This window comes from Ursus arctos, unplaced genomic scaffold (assembly GCF_023065955.2).
Source record: "Ursus arctos isolate Adak ecotype North America unplaced genomic scaffold, UrsArc2.0 scaffold_4, whole genome shotgun sequence".
NCBI classification, from domain to species: domain Eukaryota; kingdom Metazoa; phylum Chordata; class Mammalia; order Carnivora; family Ursidae; genus Ursus; species Ursus arctos.
Genome location: NW_026623056.1, coordinates 37,330,523 through 37,351,066, shown reverse-complemented (window position 1 = coordinate 37,351,066; position 20,544 = coordinate 37,330,523). Strand labels below are relative to the sequence as shown.

General features: G+C 34.0%; 1 protein-coding gene across 36 annotated transcripts in view; it reads right to left on the bottom strand.

Annotated features, from left to right (window-relative positions):
• Positions 1-20,544, bottom strand: part of ZBTB20 (zinc finger and BTB domain containing 20) — a 780,933-nt gene that overhangs the window by 610,399 nt on the left and 149,990 nt on the right. For all 36 annotated transcript variants that reach the window (XR_008957295.1, XM_048215038.2, XM_048215024.2 and 33 more), the window contains one exon: positions 16,311-16,362. The gene's annotated coding sequence lies outside the window, so the exon portion shown is untranslated. The remainder of the gene's footprint in view (positions 1-16,310; positions 16,363-20,544) is intronic.

Below are 20,544 nucleotides of genomic sequence, written 5' to 3'. Positions count from 1 at the left end.
CAATTCTTCAGTTATTTTGTCTTTATCTTGTTCTTACCAGGAAATGTAAAGATCTCCACAACACTGTTTTTCAAATTGTAGGGTATACTATAAGTGGTCTTGAAATTAAGATAGTGGGTTGTGGACTTTTAAAGAAAAGGAAAAAATAGCATAAGGTAGAATGAGATAAAATAGGATAGAATGTAACATATTTGTAGGCATCACACACAGGAAGTGTAAATACTGTCTTGTGAAATTTTTATTTCAATTATATATGTCTGTGTGTACTAGGTTATGATTTAATTGTATTTCTTTCAGTGGGTTATTATGAAAATGTTTGAAAATTACTGCTAAAAGGATACCTATCTGAATGCCCAAATAGCATTTCTCTACAAGAATGCTGGCTTTGAGAGCTGGTCAAGTCTCCCTTCTAAGTAATCAGTCGACATAACATAGGACTTAGTCATCTCTTTACCCTATCCACTAAAATACAATAGTGCTTCCAGGTCACTGTAACACCACACATTTCTAAATGCTACCTAGGAGGTGATGTCACCCTCTGTAAAGAAAGACCACAGACAAAAGGTTACTAGTTCAATTCAGACTTGATAAGAAGCACGTGTTTCCACCTATCCTTTTGTCTCTAGAGCTTGACCCCCAATAAAGATCACTTTGTAGGCCTTTAGTTGGGATATGTATGCTGCTCTAACTACTTCTGCAAATTGTCTTCTGTTCCAAGCACCCATCAATCTGATACTAAATTCATTAGCAAAATAAAATGAAAAGAACACAACATACATTGCTATTAATGGACTTCCATGCATGTCACTCCCCACACAATGTACTAAAAATGGATTCATCTCTATTTGAGTGCCTCCACACAAATATCTGTGCTTTTCAATACATAACATTTCAGGAGAGAGATTTTTCCTAAAGCCTAACCAAGATTCGTTATTTTTAAAGCCCCCTTTAAAAGTGAAACTTTAGGAATTTTTTACCATCAATCTATGTTGACTATTTACTCTTTGGTGGATCTTCTACACAAAAGATCCATGGAGAAACCATGGTTTCTAGTATAAAGGATTTATACTGTAATATTTTTTTAGAGTTCAAATATTTTTTACTTCCTGCGACCGACTTTGTGTGACAGTGATAAACAGCTCATAATGCTTCATCTGCCATCCTTACACACAGAATCAAGGAACAGTATAATATATAAAAATTTTTAAAAGAAGCTGAAATCAGCTGGTAGCTTCCTATTGCAGCATAATACTTACATTTGCACTTGAGTGGGGGAACTTTTCTTATTTAGAGCAGAATAAGGTCTTTATTCTACAGATTTCAAGTTTAAAATAATAGACATTTTGAAAATATCAAGAGAAATAATCTGAATTTATAAACTAGGCAGAAATGGTAAACTTGCACTTAATTTTTTTTATAAACTCTCCCATTTCTGGCAAGCTTGGGACCAAACTATGTGTAACTATAATTTAAAGAGGCCATAAGCTAAAAGTCATAAATACTCTTAATTATTCAGCTCTTTTCCTTCCAGAACCTAAGACGAACTGATTTCTCACTTCCTCTAAAGAACACTAATGGACAATTAGTTAGAGATAGAGAGCAAAGCTTAAGGGAGTATTTTTAAAACAGAAAATCATACAAGTTGCTCAACCATTTACTTTTTTATACAATAAAATGTCAAGGACCAAAAACTGAGCACAAAGGAAGAGAAAAATGGAAATGGAGAATATCACACTGTATGCTTAAATGATAAAAACAAAGAAATATGAGAGAAAGACCATTTATTTTTCAAATGGAAAAATTTCTCAGATGACTAAAAGAAGGCCACAGAGTGGAAGGTCTGAGGGGATAATCCAGGTATATTGCATATTGCAAGAGTGTAGTAAAAATTATCCTAAGGGAGAAAAAAGCATCTGTTAGATGTTGGGTAAGGTAAATAAATAAAAAAAATGAGGCTAAATTTACAAGGGACACCAATACCAATACCAAGTGAGTTTTCTTTTGTTGTCGTTGTTTCAGTTTTGTTTTGTTTTGTTTTGGTATGCCAAAGTAATAAATTAGCTACCAATAAGTAGGAAAATTTGAAGATTAGTTTTACTAAATTAATAACAAAAAATAAATATGTATGTACAACACACACACACACATAGTAGGAAAACATTAAGGAGATTCCCACACCTCAAATATATTTTGAGCATACAAATTAGGAGAGTCTAGTATCAAATAATAACAAATACAAAGGTAATTTCAAAATTAATTAATAAGCTAAATGTAAATAAATCATTAGCATCAAATGGGCACTGACCAAGGATAATACTGTGCCCTGAATATCTAACTTAACCTGTCCTTAAAGTGGCTGTTTTCACAGAGTACTGAAAGTACATTGGCAATGTGAACCAGTCACAATAGGCAAGTTTAAAAGCAACATTGGGGGGCGCCTGGGCGGCTCAGTCGTTAAGCGTCTGCCTTCAGCTCAGGGTGCGATCCCGGCGTTATGGGATCGAGCCCCGCATCAGGCTCCTCTGCTGGGAGCCTGCTTCTTCCTCTCCCACTCCCCCTGCTTGTGTTCCCTCTCTCTCTGGCTGTCTCTCTCTCTCCATCAAATAAATAAATAAATAAAAATCTTTAAAAATAAATAAATAAATAAACAAATAAATAAATAAATAAAAGCAACATTGGTAACCAAAGACAGACAAGGGAAATATGTACAAAAGGGTAAGATCCCCCAAAAACTTAAGCCACAGGTGGTTAATTGGACATCTTACATCTGGGCTTCCTGTGGGGTTAAATAAGCATCTGTAAGTGCAATAACCAGAATACACAATCTATTCAGATGGTCAAAAAGCTTCTGATAAAATATCATGGCAAAAACTGTCTAAAATTTTTTAAAGTAAACATGGAATTAGAAATATATAAAGGAAGCAATGTATGAAGTGCAGATGTGGAAAAGGCAGTTAAATATTTTATAAACTTTGACTATGGAATTCAAAGTGTCATCTGAACATCGTTTAGAGTTCACTATCCTTTTCAAGTTGTAAAATATCAAACCACAGCATCACGAAATCTTAGAGCTGGGATGGCTGCCCATATACCACTGATTAAGAAACTGAGATTCAAGGAGGATTAATCATTGCCTAAGGTTAAGACATAAACATCAGGAAGCTTTTATAGGATGTACAGTTACAACCAAATTTACCATATGGGTTCCCCTATGGCATGTGTTGAGAACTGTACATCACTTATAATAAAGAATAAAATAATATGTATTTAAATATAACCTTTGAAACATGGTCCTCCAAAAAGAACTTTAAAAGACTTATGGTACATTCCCTGAAAACATCTCAATGTTTTGTGACTACAAAGATACCCAAAATGCTGGGCATCAACGGAAGGGCTTTGAATCTAATCTTGAGGATTACCACCATTTAATAGCTGGATATGGGAGAATATGCCTACAAAGGAAATATCTGGGAATAATAAAGGGCATAGGAAAAAAATCAGGAGGGCATGATGCCAGGAAAATATGGGCAGAAAAGGCATTTCAAAAAGAAGGAAGTGATCAGCAAGATCAAATGTCCAAAGAGATCTGAATAAGAGTTTGGTGAAGTGATGAGGTCTCTGAAACAGACAAGATGAACCTGGTGAATGTATTGGCGAGGAAATGGGAATGGAGAATATAAACATCTCTGGAGAAATTTAAGTGTAGTTGGGAAAAAAGAGAGGGTAATAGCCAATAGCATTTTCTATCTTTTTATAAATGACACTAAAACTCACCGAAGCCAGAAAGCTGGCTCATTCATGACTCCTCCACCACCCTCCATACCTATTTGAATATTATGTGGTATAGATTTGGTCACCACTTTCTTGGATATATCATCTTACATTCATCTCACAGTGATAAGGTAAAATTCAATCTCCTTAGTGTAGGATTTATGGCCTTTTATAATCTGACCAATATTACTTCCACCCTAAGATGAAGTTGAATGAGTCAGGTTTTCCCATTCCTCCCAGCTTTCTTGCACATTGTTAACGTCTTCCTAGAATGTTGCCCAATACAACCACTTCCCCTCCCCCTTGCCCACTTTCATGTATCACACTCCTATTCACCTTTCAAATCTCCATTCCAGTATTATCTTTATGAATTCTCCCTTGATCTCCTACTATGTTCCCATAGTAACCTTTTTAGTCCTCTCTTAAGGTATTAATACTCACAGAATTCTTTTGTATTTGAGACTCCAGCAGCCCATAGGTGTCTTGAGAGCAAACACCCTATATTTTCATCTGTATGCTTCACACATAGTTAGCATTAATAAATGTTTTTAAATGAATGAAAGGATGGATTTGTTACTAAGGACATAGTACAAACCCAAAGTATAACTAGCTTTAGATTAGGTCATAGGTGGGCTATACATAATTGGCTACTAGGGGAAACTAGTGATTTGTGAGTCACAGGTGAAGTTATTTCCTTGAAAATTTTATGTATTTGAAAATTAAGATGAATCACATTCTGATATTTAAAAAGTTCACTGAATTACCTTTCAATTTGGTGACTCTCCTCACTGACCTCAGCCTGTCCACATTAAAAACAAGAATCACCTAAAAATGCACTACATACCTACAATATCCACAGCACTGATGAGGATATAAAGTTATAAATAATACATTCCTTGCTCCCAGTTTATAATCTGGTGGGGGATTTAAGACATGCAGAAATATATACTGCTTTGAGCCACCTTCCAGTGCTATTTAGGTAGTAAGTGCCTTATAAAAAGCAAAAGAAAAAAAAAGAAAAAAGAAAGAAAGAGAAAGAAAAGTATATAGAGTGATGGCTCTTTAGTATATAGATGGCTTGGTGAATGTCCCTAAAATGAGAAGACATTTCATCCTAGAATTCAAAGCCAAAGAATCTCCTGACTCCAGACAAGGATATCTCTCCTATTTTTAATAGGTTTTAAGTATCCTCCTACTTAGAGATAGAATAGCCGCAAGTTAAATCACTTTGCCTATCTTTCTAGCATCCAACTTGAAACGTATAATACAAAACACTGGAAATTAAAAACAAATAAGCAAGTAAATAACAACTTTTTAAAAGGATTCAGTTTAAATGTTTTAAGGTACAAAACAGTTTTGTCCTGTCCTATTACTATGCAGGATAGGTGGTGATTAGGAGGAGTTTAATGATTTTTTTTTTTTTTTTGTAGCTCATTCAGAAAACTTGGCTTGCCTTTACATGTGTTTAAACTTCAAAAGTAGCAGCCTTTTTTTCTTCCTTAGAGCTTATATGTTATTAGGGATTTTGTTGGTTTTTTCACTGAACTCCCAAACTCAGTGTCTGTTAAGATAAGACAGGAAGATACGATGGAGGGTAAGGGGAAATTCTGCAATAATAAAATCTCTAATCTATTCTCTCTATTTAAACTTCAAAAGAATAAAAGCAGCTAAATTATCAATTGGTCAAACTGTTTTCTAGTATCCTTGACTCTTAGACAAGTATCCACACCAATAATTGTCCATTTGGGGGAGGTTCATGTGAAGACCCGAGGTGATTTTGATCTCTACTTCCTCCACTTTCAGAATCGCTGTTCTTATTCAGGCAGCTGATATATTGCAAGTGTAGTGACTCACCTACCCTCTTTTTAACAGTGTTATTTTTATTCTTTGGACTTAAAATTTTATCCCAAGCTGTAGGAAAACAAAAAACAAAACACAAAAAAATAGATAACCACTGATCAATCTAAAAGTCCAGGCCCAATGAGTTTAAGAGGAGATTCTTTATTACCCATAATCACGCTTTTTTCACCGTAATTCCCGGTCAGACCCGTCATAAGCCTGGGGAGAAGATCTCAGGAGGACTTACTTAGAGCCGCCTTCTTTAGGATATGGAAAATAAAAGGCACCCAGTTTGCAGTAGGACTATAGACCTTGCAAGACTTTTGCATTTTGGCTTAATCAAAGATTTTCCAGAAATCTAAAATGATTATGCATCTAAAAAAAAAAAATAAGAGAACTATACAGCTAACTAGTTCTGTAAACCAAGGGAAAAACAATGATCTTAAGAGATGCCTTATGGGATCATTGTTTCACATGATAAAATGAGAAGACTTGGCGGGGTGGGGGGACAAGTCACAGAAGTCTTGGATCATTCGAACTGTTCTAACTGATGAATCTTCTTCAAGGAAAAAAGTGGGCTCCATTTCTGTTTTTAACAATCCAGAGTGTCTGTAATAGTGCAACTAATGACAACCTTCCCGTTATTCTCACTTAAGAGGAAACCCTATAATAAGAGCTTCCCAAAATGTCAAATAATACTTGTCTCATAACAGGGCTTCTTTGTTCATTCACCATGTCTCTTTTGATATGCATAGATAATAAAAGTTCATGTAAAACTAAAGGTAATATAGAGCAGAAGCCAACACTAATTCTGTATAAATATGTCTGATTAATAAGAGTGCCATTGTTATGGTTATTTCGTAATGTCACGATTGTTACAAGAACAGAGGATAGAAGTACTCTTACTCTCACTGTTTTTGTTCATCCTCTGTCATCCAACCAGTTTGTGAATTTTTGTTCAATGGGGGAAATGAAGGATAGATTTTTGTCCATTAATTATTTCTGTTTCATTAGTTCATCTCGAGAGCTGTGAAACTAGCTTTAAATTCATGGGAAAAAATTAAGGGTTTTATTCTAAAATTAAACTTCACATCCTCTTAAAAAAATGAATACTTTTTTTTTTTTTCCAGGCTTAATTTCTAGGCTCCCTTTTTCACATGCACAGCTACTATATTGCTCTGGTGCTCATGAGCACCTGAAAGATAAAATTTAGCATGAGAGCACTAGACCTGGCTAGGAGCCTAAAATGTTGAACCTAAACTCTGGTTTAATACTACAGCCATAAGCAAAGTTGTAGGTCGGATTCAGTTCCAAAAATAAGAACCCCACCCTGGTGAAGAAATAAGAAAGTCCATGAATGAGTATAGTATATGGTTCCTTATTGAAAAGGAAACAGAAAACAAGTAGAAAACAGAATACATTCATGGCAAGCAAGACAGGCTGAGAGATTTTGAAGACAATTTTAAGGCTGGTAGATAAGTTTGTATTGTCATTACTTTGCTTTTCTCTTTAAATTCTTATCTCCCAGATCCTGGCCTACCCCCTTGGGGCAGCAGTATAATATAAAAACTTAACAGTCGATCTTAAATTTACCTGACATTTTTATATCCTTCACAACATACTCTTTAGATTGCACCCAAGAAGGAGATTATTAAATAGTAGCAGGAGACCAGTTACCAGACCATTTTGACCGAACAAAAAACAGCACTATGCCTTCTCACTGACAAGTCTAACAACATTTATATAATCATTATAATCAATTTCATAAATAAAGAGCTATTAATGACTAGGGGAAAAAAAGGAAAGAAATTCTATTTCTCCCGGGTCCCTTCATTGGCTCCTCAAACCCCACATTAGATTCAGCGGTGGGGGAACCTTTGCATGAAAAAAGAGTACTCAGCTAAGCAGGAGTCTCCTGTGAAGCAGATTCTGTCAGTCAGAAGGCAAGGACACATTTCTGTGATTATTTCAGCCTATTTTTTTGTAGTAATTAGCCAGAGTTCCATTTTGCTGGGGTTGGCATTGCTCACAGCTCCCTTATTTTTTTTTTAATTTAGGCTTTTCTTTCCTTTTTATAAAGTAAATTTACATATTTTCAGTCTCTCAATCCCCTCTATGTTTTATTTATGAATATAGCCCTTCTTGATGGTAACTTTAATGTGAAAGAGGTAGTAATTAATGTCCCAATCTGCTAGGTTAATCCCTTTCCACACTCTCTACAGAGAAGTTTAAGGTAAGTAACAGTTTACAGTCAATATTAGGTTTAATTATGCTTAATGAGAGTTAGTGTCTCTGTTTACTAACTGCATTTAGGTGTGTGGATCCTAGATGAGTTTTCCCTTGGCCTCATTCTGATTTGTTAATAGTGCCACTGTGTACCGTATACTCAGTGCTTAAATCTATAAAGCCGCTCCTGGAGAACAAAGCAAGTAAGGTACCTGTTTCAGTTGAGACACCATTAAATGAGCACAGCCTGAACACAGCAGCATCTTTCTTTGGGAAGGGAGCTATTATTTTATAATGCTTTCCAAACAGATCCATTTGAGAGGCTAATTATTGCCTAAATTTCAGACCCTGTGTAAGTCTATACATATACAAAGCTGTTTCAAACTAAGTATAATCATCAATAGTGATAACTATAAAATTCTAGAGTATTAAACACTCTGAAGACTTTCTGTATTAATCCTTCCATTTCCATGTTATCTCACTTGTGAAGATCTAAAACTCCTTTGACAAGTCACTGGTTTGGTCCTCCTTTTTTTCCCCCTAATAAACGCCTTTTGTCTTAAAGTTGTACTTAACTTTATCACAGCATATAGGACACAACTTTTGTTTCCTTACTGAGCTACAGAAATAAGCACCAAAACAAATACTCAGACCTAAAGGAAATCATGTAGTGACACAAAGGAAATTTAGTACACATATTTTTTAAAGGATCCCTTTTTGCTGTTTGTGTTGTGAATAAATTCTGAGTACAACTAATGATATAGTTTCTCTAAGTCTATGGATAGACTAACCAATTCGAGAAGTATTTATTGAGTACCTGGTCTAAGCCAAACACAAAGATGAAAAAGGCATATTCCCTCGCTCAAGAAGCTTACCATCTGGGAAAGGAGACACGCATAAGTAAAAACTAACTATGATATAGTGTAGTAAGTGTTATATTCATGTGAGCAAATGTGAAGGAAATGCCAAGAAAAGAGATGTCGATGCTGTATTTGAGGATAAATAAAGCATTTTTCTAGGCCACATAAAGGCCACAGCAGGCTGACCGAACCATAAGGGCAAAGACATAAAACGTGGCAGGACATAGTGTGTTAAGAAGACAGCAAACAGTGCAGTGTGGGTGGAAAGAATTGCATGCTTAGGGAAAGAAGGTGAGGCAGGATAGGAAAAGTGGGAAAGAAGTTTGGAAATTAGGGGCTCAGGATGTAGATTGGGACCTAAATAAAAATAATTTTCAATGTCATCCTGTACTAGCTTTTAAGTGATATGAAGAACAAGAAAAGGTGAATAGATATCTTTATCAAACAAAGATGAGGTCAGTATAAAATGTGAAAATTAAACTGAATTTTTCTCGGCGTACTGCTCTCTGAAAACTATTTTCAAATTTCATAATCTCCATGGTATATTTACAAGCCCTTACATTTAATACAAAGAATTATTTTTTTTCTGCCATGAGAAAATAAAATTCCTAAAATGTGTCTATCTAAAAGATTGTTTGATTATGTATTAATGGAAGCTAGTGGGGAGAAATCTAGTAGATTCATATCCCAGGACATTCTGGGAAATCTGAAAATGATTAAATTTACTTAGTAAAATAAAAATTTGCTTACAACTAATTTCAGAAATTTTCTGTCTTTTGAAAATTCTACATTTAGTTAGTATATACTGCCTTTACTTTTTCTTTTGGAAAAAAATAGAGATAAATATTTCCTTAAAAATCACAAATAATTGGTCTAAAGGGAAACAAATACAATCTAAGCTATATACTTAATCAGAAAAAGATCCATACATCTGGATATCTTTCTCCACTTAGCTAAACCAACCTTTCTGCTATGTCTTTTTCATCTCAGTACCTTGAGCTACACCCATCTATGAAAATCACCTGACCAGTTTATATTCTCCCTCATCACGCTACTTTGCATCTAGAGGACTTTCAAATTACTGTCAGACACCGGGCGCTCATAGGTATGTACCCACCTCTGTACCCTTGGTCAAGGAAAAGAAAAGAGAAAAGCCTAGATTCAAATAAAGTCTCTGTCACCCTGATAAACATATTTAAAAAGTCACTCTCCTCCTCATACCAGAGTTATATAAAATAAGTATGATCTTAGTGTTCACTCACAGGTTATAATAGAAAAATCTTTATGGGTATGTATAACAGATTTAATGTAGTGGTAAAAATATGCATAAATACACTTGATTATGGCATGATTATGCAAGTTAGCAATTTATTATATTTATATACAATATTTATATTCAAATATAATAGCTATTATATATAACATATTTATCTATAATATTTAATAAATACAAAAACTAAATATATACGTAAACACACATACATACATTTACATTTCAGCATCTATTCCTGAAAGTTAAAGGAAAAAAATACTTAAACTGTTTTCATAACACAAATTCTAACTGAAATAAAATGTCCTTTAAAAACTGTAATTAATGGCTGCTGTGTCAAACAGTGAACCAAAGGGTCAAACCTTATAATTCACAGTTTGAGAGGTCATAGCTCAAATTATAACTTTAAAAAACTGATTATCTGTGAGTAATTTGACAAATCCATCTAATATACTCTGAATGCATATAAAATCTTTTTGAGAGTAAAAAGGATGTATGTCCAAGTGGACAGCTGATGGAGGAAATGGCCTTTTTACTGAACAAGGCTGAAGTCCAGCATAATGACTTGGAATGCCTTTGAATGAGCATGCAAGGCTGGAAGGCCAAACAGTACACACATCCAAAGGGAGCATAATGAACAATCTGATCAGAAGACAAAAATACTCCACACACGTATCCAAAGAGAGAAAGGAAAAATATACATTTCTATCACCTATTACTTTATCACCATTACTACAACCCAATTCACAGGTAAACTCTGGACTATTAATGAACAATCCTTATAAGAGAGAATATTTTGTCATTTAAAAAACTCCTATGATTTTTCAATCTGAGATTTGAAAACACATATTAAGGTCACCTACATCATATATAGTAAGCCAGGTTTATGAAACTGGTTTCTTTATGACTCACCTTGAAAGCAAGTATTGCTTTATCTATCTTCATCCCAAGGCCCCACCCCATAAAACATAATCTGAAATAATCTGGCAAACCTGCACTTTTTTAATCTAGAAGTGATCTACTATTATTAATATGTCAGGTCATTGAAGATAATTACTCCACTATAAATTCCCTAACTCATGCCAGAATTGAGGAGTTCAGCAAAATAAGCCATTTAATTACATATCTATGTTTGTAATGTTTATTTATGTGTTTATTATATTTTCCTATTAGACAGAAAGCCCCGCAAGAATAAAGACTATGTCTCTATTGTTCAGCAGTTATATCTAGCACCTAGGAAGTTCCTAAATATCTGCTGGAGTTTGGAAAGAAGGCATGGAGAGAAAGAAGATGGGAGGCCTATGGTTAGCTAATATTCTCTCCATTATTTGTGTAGCTGAGAAAAATCTTTTAAAAATGTACATTCTATTTATTTTTTTAAGATTTTATTTATTTATTAGACAGAGAGAGAGCACAAGTAGGCGGGGCAGCAGGCAGAGGGAGAGGGAGAGGGAGAAGCAGGCTCCCCGCTGAACAGAGAGCTCTACAGGGGCTCGATCCCAGGACCCTGAGATCATGACGTGAGCCGAAGGCAGACGCTTAACCAACTGAGCCACCCAGGCGCCCCCCCAAAATGTACATTCTATTTAGTCAGTTTACCTACCCAGCAATTCACTAACCCATCTATCTATCCCAGAAACCATGAAGATTTAAAACGGCTTCCAAAAGTACCTACTTGCAAAATAAGATAAAATAAATGCAAATAGAAATTACAGTAGGAAACAAGATATTTATAAATGTATACATGTAAAGACAATTAAATCACAGGAAAGGAAGGGAATTTGTTTTCTCTATTTCTTCACTTTAAGTTAATCTTATTATAACCACTATTGTAATGCTCTTATTGTAAGAAAACACTTAAAGAATATTTACTAGTCCCCCATCTGGCCATACACTATAACAACCTCTACATAACCAGGTTCCTTATATCATAAGCCATAGTAGAGTCTATTGGGGGAGACAAATATTCAATTAAAATAAAACGTAATAATTAAGCTGTAACAGTAAACACATAGGTTTTTGTGAGAGAACAAAGCAGGATTCTTCTCTGAACCAGCAAAAATGCTTACATAGTAATGCATTACTTTGATGCCACTATGTCCTGTTCCAAGAGACTTTTCTGATACATATAAACACTCCTGTCTCTTGATATACAGGGAGCTATATGCTTTTGAATGTTACTAGTACAAATGAGGTCTGAACATGTAAATCACTATTATCATAAGAAAACACATTTGAAAAATGGCCTTTTTCTTATAAGTGAAAACCTAACTCTGATTCCACTTAGCCTGGTAATATGCTTCTGTCATTCCGTTGGACCAGCCCACACATACTGGGTTCTTGATAGGTCCTGGGCTCGGCCATCTGGCCCTTTATTTACTTAATTCTTTTTTAATACTGACAAGTGTATTAGTAACACTTCCTTGATCACTGGTAAATATAGAGCCACCACACAACCAATATTTTCCCTAATTCTGAAAGTCACTAATTAGTTGTGGGTAGAGGTTGGGGAGTATTACAAAGATACGTCGAGCAGTACTATAATAAGTAATCTAAATCCCAAGAAGAAAGCATGTTAATCTGTTTCCCACTTCATTAGAGGAATAAAAAACATCTTGTCATCACTAAAGGATACAAAGAGAAACCTGGATATTAGGGGGGATGGTAGATAGGGAGGAAGAATGAAAGCAGCATTTAAGCAGGAAACACAAATCCCCTACATATCTTGGACAATGATCACGGTTTTTCTTGATATCTTTTGATTGATCTATTTAGCAGTGTGTTTCATGAGTGTAGTTTATTCATTAATAAACACAAGCTTGCAAAGGAAATGAAGGTAAATGAATCCTATTGAGAGAAACTGATCATTCTACTGGTACTTATGTCATACAGTAGGCAATTCCGGAAGCTGCCTTAATCTTTTCAAACCAGTAAGGTCTCAATTACTTGAGCTTGCAGAGTAAAACAATGTGAGCTTAAAGGAGAGAACACAGTTTCCAAAAGGACTAAAAAGTCATTTAGAGAGAAGGTATGGTCAAATTATAAGTACTAAAGCTGGAAATTTACATATATTAAGTCCATTAGAAAACATATTTATTTTTAGGTTTTGGGGTTTTGTTTTTTTTTTTCTGTTGGATGAGAGATAATCTAACGGGTTTAAATTTCCATAAGGTTTAGATTTTTCAAAGAACATCAGCTGATTGTTGTGTGTGTTCACACCAGCATAAAGTTTAAAAAATCAACTCCAACTTCCTGAAACTAAAGACTCTTAACTGTATAAGGTTTGGTCAGCTGTCCTCATTTCTAGGATCAAACATTGTCACATCAAGCAAAAGTCTTTTAAGATTATTTTGGGTTTAGTCTACCTCCTTTGTTCATAAACATTTTTGGGGAAATGATAACATTCTCTTAAAGTATTGACCCAAATAACTAGAATCTCAATGAGAAACTTACGAAGTTGTGAATTGTGAGGTAGGTGTTAGTATTTCCTTGACCAAATCCTGTAACTAATGAATAAAAGTTAATTGCTTTGTATATGGAAGTAAAGTGGTGAAAGGCAGAAGGATATAATCAACAAGGCGGGAAAGTACATTGTTTAATATGTAATTGAAGAATTGTCAAAGAAGTGTGGCATGTCTTATTTATCAGTATTTGAAAAAAGAAGAATAGATGCTTTGGTATACAAATAAATGCAGGTATAGAAACATAATAGAAGCTTTGTGCTACAGAGGAACTTAAACTTCTCTGGGCAGTGATGAGCTAAGAAGGAACAGAGACGGTGAATGCAATGATTAACTAGCTGACAAATCTATTATTCATGGCAGGTATGTAAAGCAGTCAGGGCAGCGATGTTGGTGGCCCCTACTGATCAAGCAGCTTTGCCAGTACAGACTGGATGTCTGGAACCAGACAATACACAAAAACAATAAAACCTATGGCCAGCTAAAAGAAGATTCAACACAATCCATCTCCAATTTTAAACAGTACCAGAAATCTCCATTGAAGAATGTTTCTCCTTGGGATTAGCATAATTGTATTTACAAGATGTTGACCAACATTTACCTCTATTTATCTTACTATGCATAGCAACATGCCTGAAACACCTATCTAGGAATTCCTAGCATCTTACCACCACCAACAACAACAAAAAAGGTGATTTTAACATTAGTTGGCAGAAATTTCTGTTGATAGGTATGGCCATCATGTTGTTATATGAACAGATGGTCAAAGTGTGTCCATTTCACTGATAGTGCATTATGTGGGTCTTTTTATCCCTGAACAACCAAACCAAACAAAAGCACAACACAGAAGAGGCCATTGTGCCTTCCCTCATTTGGTTGGCAGCTTCATCTGTGAAATATGAAAACAAAAAACCAACACAGACTATAATTCCTGCATAGTACTATTTCTGCATAACATTTAATCAAATAATTAAGTATTCATATCCAAAATTTATCCTGATATTTGTGAAGATGGAAAAATAATGGAATCTTTAAAATTCTTTTAACTCCATAATCTTCAGTAAAAGGGGGAAAATAGTCATACTTGTTAATCATTAGCATTTTTTTTTAATCTAACCAACAGTTCATAGGAAAAAAGCAAATTACAACTCTTTATTGGTATTCAGGTCTTTTAATGAAACCTCAGGAAAAAAACGTTGAGAAAAATGTAAATCCCCATATTAAAATCTATTTCCCTTTGAAATAGAGGTGCTCTCCTTTTGTATTTAATACTTTTACTAAATAATTTTTAAATATTCCAGCTGAAATACTCATAACCAAATGAATTAACAGTCTAACAGATATCCAGTCGCAAACTACTACATTTTATACCATGAGATCTCTTGAAATACACACACACACACACACACACACACACACACACACACACACGTACGTTGCTGTTTGGATGCTTAATGTGGTAGCTTCATCTCTACAACCAACCAAAAATATAGTTTACCTTGATTTAGTGAAATAAAAATAAATAATATCGTGAGGAAAAGGAAAGATTAAAAATTATGAATACATTTCTATCTATAACAGCTAGTAGTAAAAACAACAGCTGAGAATTATATTGCTAAAACACATCTACATATGTGGCTATGGAAACTGTGCAAGAATAATGCTGTTACCCACCTTCAAAAAGAGCTGATGAAGTATGAGGTTTAAGAGTACATCTTTAGTACTTCTGTACCTTAAAATATTGCCGAGTATTAATTTTTCATCAAGTTGTCATTTTCTCTGACATTTGGTTTTATTAATCAAGGCATTTATCATTAATTTGTAGAAAATATCGTAATTAAGCCAAATAAAATAAAATCCTTAAAAGGTTAAAATTAGAAAGCAGGTGAATTAGAACTTTGACATTACCCTGTTGACATACTGGAGCATTTTGAAAGCATAGGAATCAAGTTTTTGCAGTGAGTTTGGTGCCTCAATCTTGGGGCTGGCTGGTTTTTAAAAAATGTTATAAAGATTTGATTTAAAGCTCTCTGACAGTTTTGACATTCAGGTGAAAGTACTGCTGCTGCATTTGGAACAATTTGCATATCCCACTGCTAAACGGAATGTTTGAGGTGTGCACTGGTGTAAAGAAATTAAAAACAAGCTATCACACATGCTTAAGTGTATGTATTCACAAAACTGATGGTTGGATCGCAGCACCCCATCCCCCTCCAATGTAATCTGTGATTTACTCTTCTATAATAAATTACCCTACCATGTTATTCTCGCTGGAAGATCTAACCATGCATGTAAGAAGCAAAGTAATTACAGCCCCTTCTTGTCTCAGAAACCTTCTTCAATGCCTATGAGCTCTTTATACACAATGAAACAACACAAGTCTATTGTACTCTTCTTGCCTGAAATTCTGGACTTCTGACTACAAGTAGCCACTAAATTTCATCTGCATGATTTCCTGCATGGTTTTGTTGTCTGTAACAAACGTATTTTTATCTCATACAGTTAGTTATAAAGCTCGTCCTGAGGAGGAATGGGTGCTAACTTTTTGGCTTTGAGCCAATATGTCTATTTAAGAAAAGGGAAAGGTATAAAACCAGAAGAGTTCCAAACTGATTTCAAAAACAGGGAAGGGCCATAATCCAATCCCATATAGAAGGAAGAAGAGGTACAGCAACACCCAATTAGGCTGAGACATTCTGACATGACACAAGGGTTCTTCTTTTTTGACTTATAATTTCAGATTATTTTTTAGGTAGACATAGAAAAAGATATTTAATGTGTTAAAGGGCAAGAAAGATCTGAGGCAGTAAACCCAAGTCCTTAAATACTGTGAAACTTTTCAAGAAGACAAAACACTTTCAAGAAAATATCACTGGACATTACCTTCAGTCTTCAGAGTCTTAAAAGGCAATCCTTAATACTTCTTTTTGTGTGACTGTAAAAAGGAAATACTTAAAATTAGAAATCTTCCAAGGAAGCAATTTACGTTTCCATAGCATGTCTATAACTAGTCATGAGATGTAGGTAGCTGAGTTTGTGTGTGTCAACTAATATCTATAGTTTTCAAAAAGAAAAAAAAAGGTAACACATTCATTTCTGTATGTGCAGTGCAAGTACAAAGTAAAGTATAGCACAAATATATGCTTTAAATCACTGCGTGTACAGGGTTTAGAATATAGACCAGGGTATTACAGTATTATTAGAAGCGTTGAGAAACAAACTGAGGGCTTCAGAGGGGAGGGGGTGGGGGAATGGGATAGGCTGGTGATGGGTAGTAAGGAGGGCACGTATTGCATGGTGCACTGGGTGTTATACGCAACTAATGAATCATCGAACTTTACATCAAAAACCAGGGATGTACTGTATGGTGACTAACATAATATAATAAAAAAACATTTAAAAAAATCAGCTTTCTTAATTTACACAATTAAGGTTTTACATTTATGTTCGTATAATCGAAAAAAAACTAATCCCAAATAGTTTTATCCCATGTATTTATCTATTCTTAATTATCAGAGATTTTGTAAAGATCTACTGTGTATAATATAGTGGTAAGTACTGATGAGTTAAGAAAAACAAAAACAGAAAACACAGGCCTTATCCTCAAAATAATGAGTGATATTAAAGAGATTTGCATAAAGGAAGATAGTCCAGAGAATGAAAAGTAAATGGATGGAAAGAAACAGGGAACAGAGGGTAACATGTTCAATATGCTTGAACTGGTATATAGCACCTAATACACCGACATTAGAACATGGCTTTATGTTTCCTGTCTCAGCAAGCAAGGCTATTATTGTAGGGTCCTACTCAGATTTGGAGGCAGGGATATCAAACAAATGGATGAATCAGTTTTAAATTCTTTTCCATCCACATGCATTTGATAGTATATACTCAAAGCTAGGACTGGGAGCAGTAAAGCAGGCAAGATGTTGAGGTGCCTTTAAGGCCAATTTGGTGAGTCTGAATATAAAAAAAAAAAATTTACTAGAAACAATTCTCCTATTAAAAATTGAATTTGATACTTTATGTCCTTCAAAAATTACCCCTCTAAATTTGCCCTGAAATCTCAATGATGACCTTGATGTCATATTTACTAATAATCTCCACAGAGATTCAGCCATTCAAAATCTTAAAAGCAGTTTTACTAATGGAAATGCATACATAAACATAAGCCAATCCTATCAGCCAGTGCATCTACAGAAAAAAAAATTTTAAATAAAAAAATATTAAAATGAAAAAGATCTAAGGATTTTAATTGATTGGATCTTTAATATGCATAAATAATATTTTATGAAGGGAAAACAAAGAATCAAACAGCAAACTATACCAGTAAACCAAAACAAACCTGAGTTTAAGCTGTACTGATAAATGGGATTGAGGAAAGGAAGGTGCTTATAGTCAGGATATCTGAGTAATATCACATTTACCCTGCAACACCAAACTTTAGAAAATTAGAATCTTTTAGAAGGAGTGTGATTAGAACCGTTAATCATGGATAAACAGAAAATAACTAAAACTAGAAAAAAATGTTCAGATTGTAGGGATGAGGTGGAGAAATTTAATTTGGAGAAAATTAATTTGGCCATTACATGATATATTATAAAAGTAATTTTTATTTATCTCTTGTCTGCCCCACTAGAATGGAAGTGCCATAAGGGCAGACACTGTCTTTTTTCATGAAGAGTGTCCACCATATACTAAGATCAGTGAATATTTATTGAATGAAAGCATGAACAGACTGACCAACCTATAAGACAAGCACTAAGTCTGCATCCATTTACAGATAAAGAAATCTGGACTTAAAGAAGTTAAATTTTATAAAACTTTGCTCTTTCACAACTACAAACTTCTACAACTTAAACTTATAATGTCATATAATTAAGTACCATGAGTGCAAACAGTAAATTAACGGCATTGAGAGTGACATGGGCAGATATTTTAAATTGGTTTGGACAGGAAAGCTTCTCCGAGGAGGTGACAATAAGAAAAAGTGTGCATGAAGTGAGACAGAGTCAAAAAAAGTATCTAGGGGATTAGATGGGCTATTATAAGAGGTAAATGAGTTAATATATATTACCTCGCTTTGTACAATGCACACAGCAAACAACACTCTTAATATCTATTATTTTATTATATTGCTATTATTTTATAAATAATGAATTTCTCCCACTAAAATATAAATTTGTCAAAGACATTCATTTTTCTTTCCTTATGGCTCCTTAAGTAGTGCCTAGCACAAATTCAATAAAAATTTACAGAACTGAAAATAGGAAGACACAATTATCAGTTCATTAGAAAAAAACAGACTACATGAATATGAAAAATGTCATCATACTTCATATGCCTGAGTCAATCTAACTCTGTTAAACCAATGTCACTTAATCTTTTCTGGGTTTAAAAGAAAAAAGAAAAGCATATAAAATGGCTAGAGTCAATATGTCGTAGATTAAAAAAAAGTGAAAAAGAATCAGAAAAAATAAAGTTATCAATATTAGGCCACTATCTTGACCATTTACACACTTTGTCTGCCTCCATCACATTAATACATTTTTCTAGCACAGGATTCTACCATACAGGTTTCCAATTCATTTATGTGTTCCTAATACAAGCACAGGGACTGGTATATAGCAAACATTCAGTAAATCTTGTTGAACTATATTGAACTAAAATTATCTTTAGTAGGGGCGCCTGGGTGGCACAGCGGTTAAGCGTCTGCCTTCGGCTCAGGGCGTGATCCCGGCGTTCTGGGATCAAGCCCCACATCGGGCTTCTCTGCTATGAGCCTGCTTCTTCCTCTCCCACTCCCCCTGCTTGTGTTCCCTCTCTCGCTGGCTGTCTCTATCTCTGTCAAATAAATAAATAAAATCTTTAAAAATAAATAAATAAATAAAATTATCTTTAGTAGTTCTAATGCTTCATAGTTAGTTCAAATTTTAAAAAATAAAACCAAATAGGAGGTTACAACAGAAAAAAACATCAAGTATTGGTTTTTGACCCTGCAGCAAAGGAGTAGAGAACAAGGTTAGTTTTCACCAAAGATTGAAATATAGATGACAGTGTGATATTGGCAGTGAAAGAGACAGATCAGTAGAATAGACCACAAGGACTCTAATATGGTGTAAGTCTTACAGGTAGCATTTTCATAGTGTTGAGACTAATTATATAGGAAAAGAATTTTTTTTGTTCCTTACCTCTTACCAGGCACCAAAATATAAAACAGATTGATACTTCTGAATATAATAAGTAATCAAAGAGCTGTAAAAAAACCTTTGTATATAATTTTCTGAATTCCAAGGTGAGAATGCCTTTTAAGACACAAGACAGTAGTAGAATATAACATAAGCATAAAGATTCATGAATTTCACTACTTAAAATTAAAAATTTTTCAAAGTCAAAAAATATCTTGAATAAATATGAGGCCAACAATAAAACAGATCAATATTTTAATGTATATGACACCATAGTTAATAATCCATAAATACATAAATGAAACAAAGTTCTCATTTTTTTCAAATGAATAGGCAATTTGCAATAGAAGAACACAAGATAAGATATATGTAAAATAATATTAATCTGTAATAGATAATTATCTGTAATGAATATTCTGTAATAATTAATCTGTACTGAAAGGAATGGAAATTAAAATAGCCTAAATAGTCTAAACAGTGAACTGGTTAAATAAATGATATGTGATATAATGGCCAGCTTTCATTAAATATAGCAAGTGAAAATTTACAAAGCATCATTAAGCTTAAAAAGCAGATTGCAAAATGTTACTAATCATAACAATTTTTAATGATTTTGTGTATACTATATACATATATAGACCAAACATTGCATATATGCAATGTTTGGTTCTGTGAATAAATGTAGATCTGCATGTATGTGTCTATCTATGTATCAGAAAAAACATGTATGCATTAGAAAAAGCATGTAAGGACCTATATACTAAATTATTCCTAGCGCTAATCTCAGATATTAAGATTACAGCAGATATTTTTCTTCTTGTGATTTCTTTACGAATTTTCTATAATAAACACAAATTATTTTTATAAACATTAAAGTCACTAAAACAAGACCTAGTCTATATTGCAGAAAAAAGATTAGATGACATATT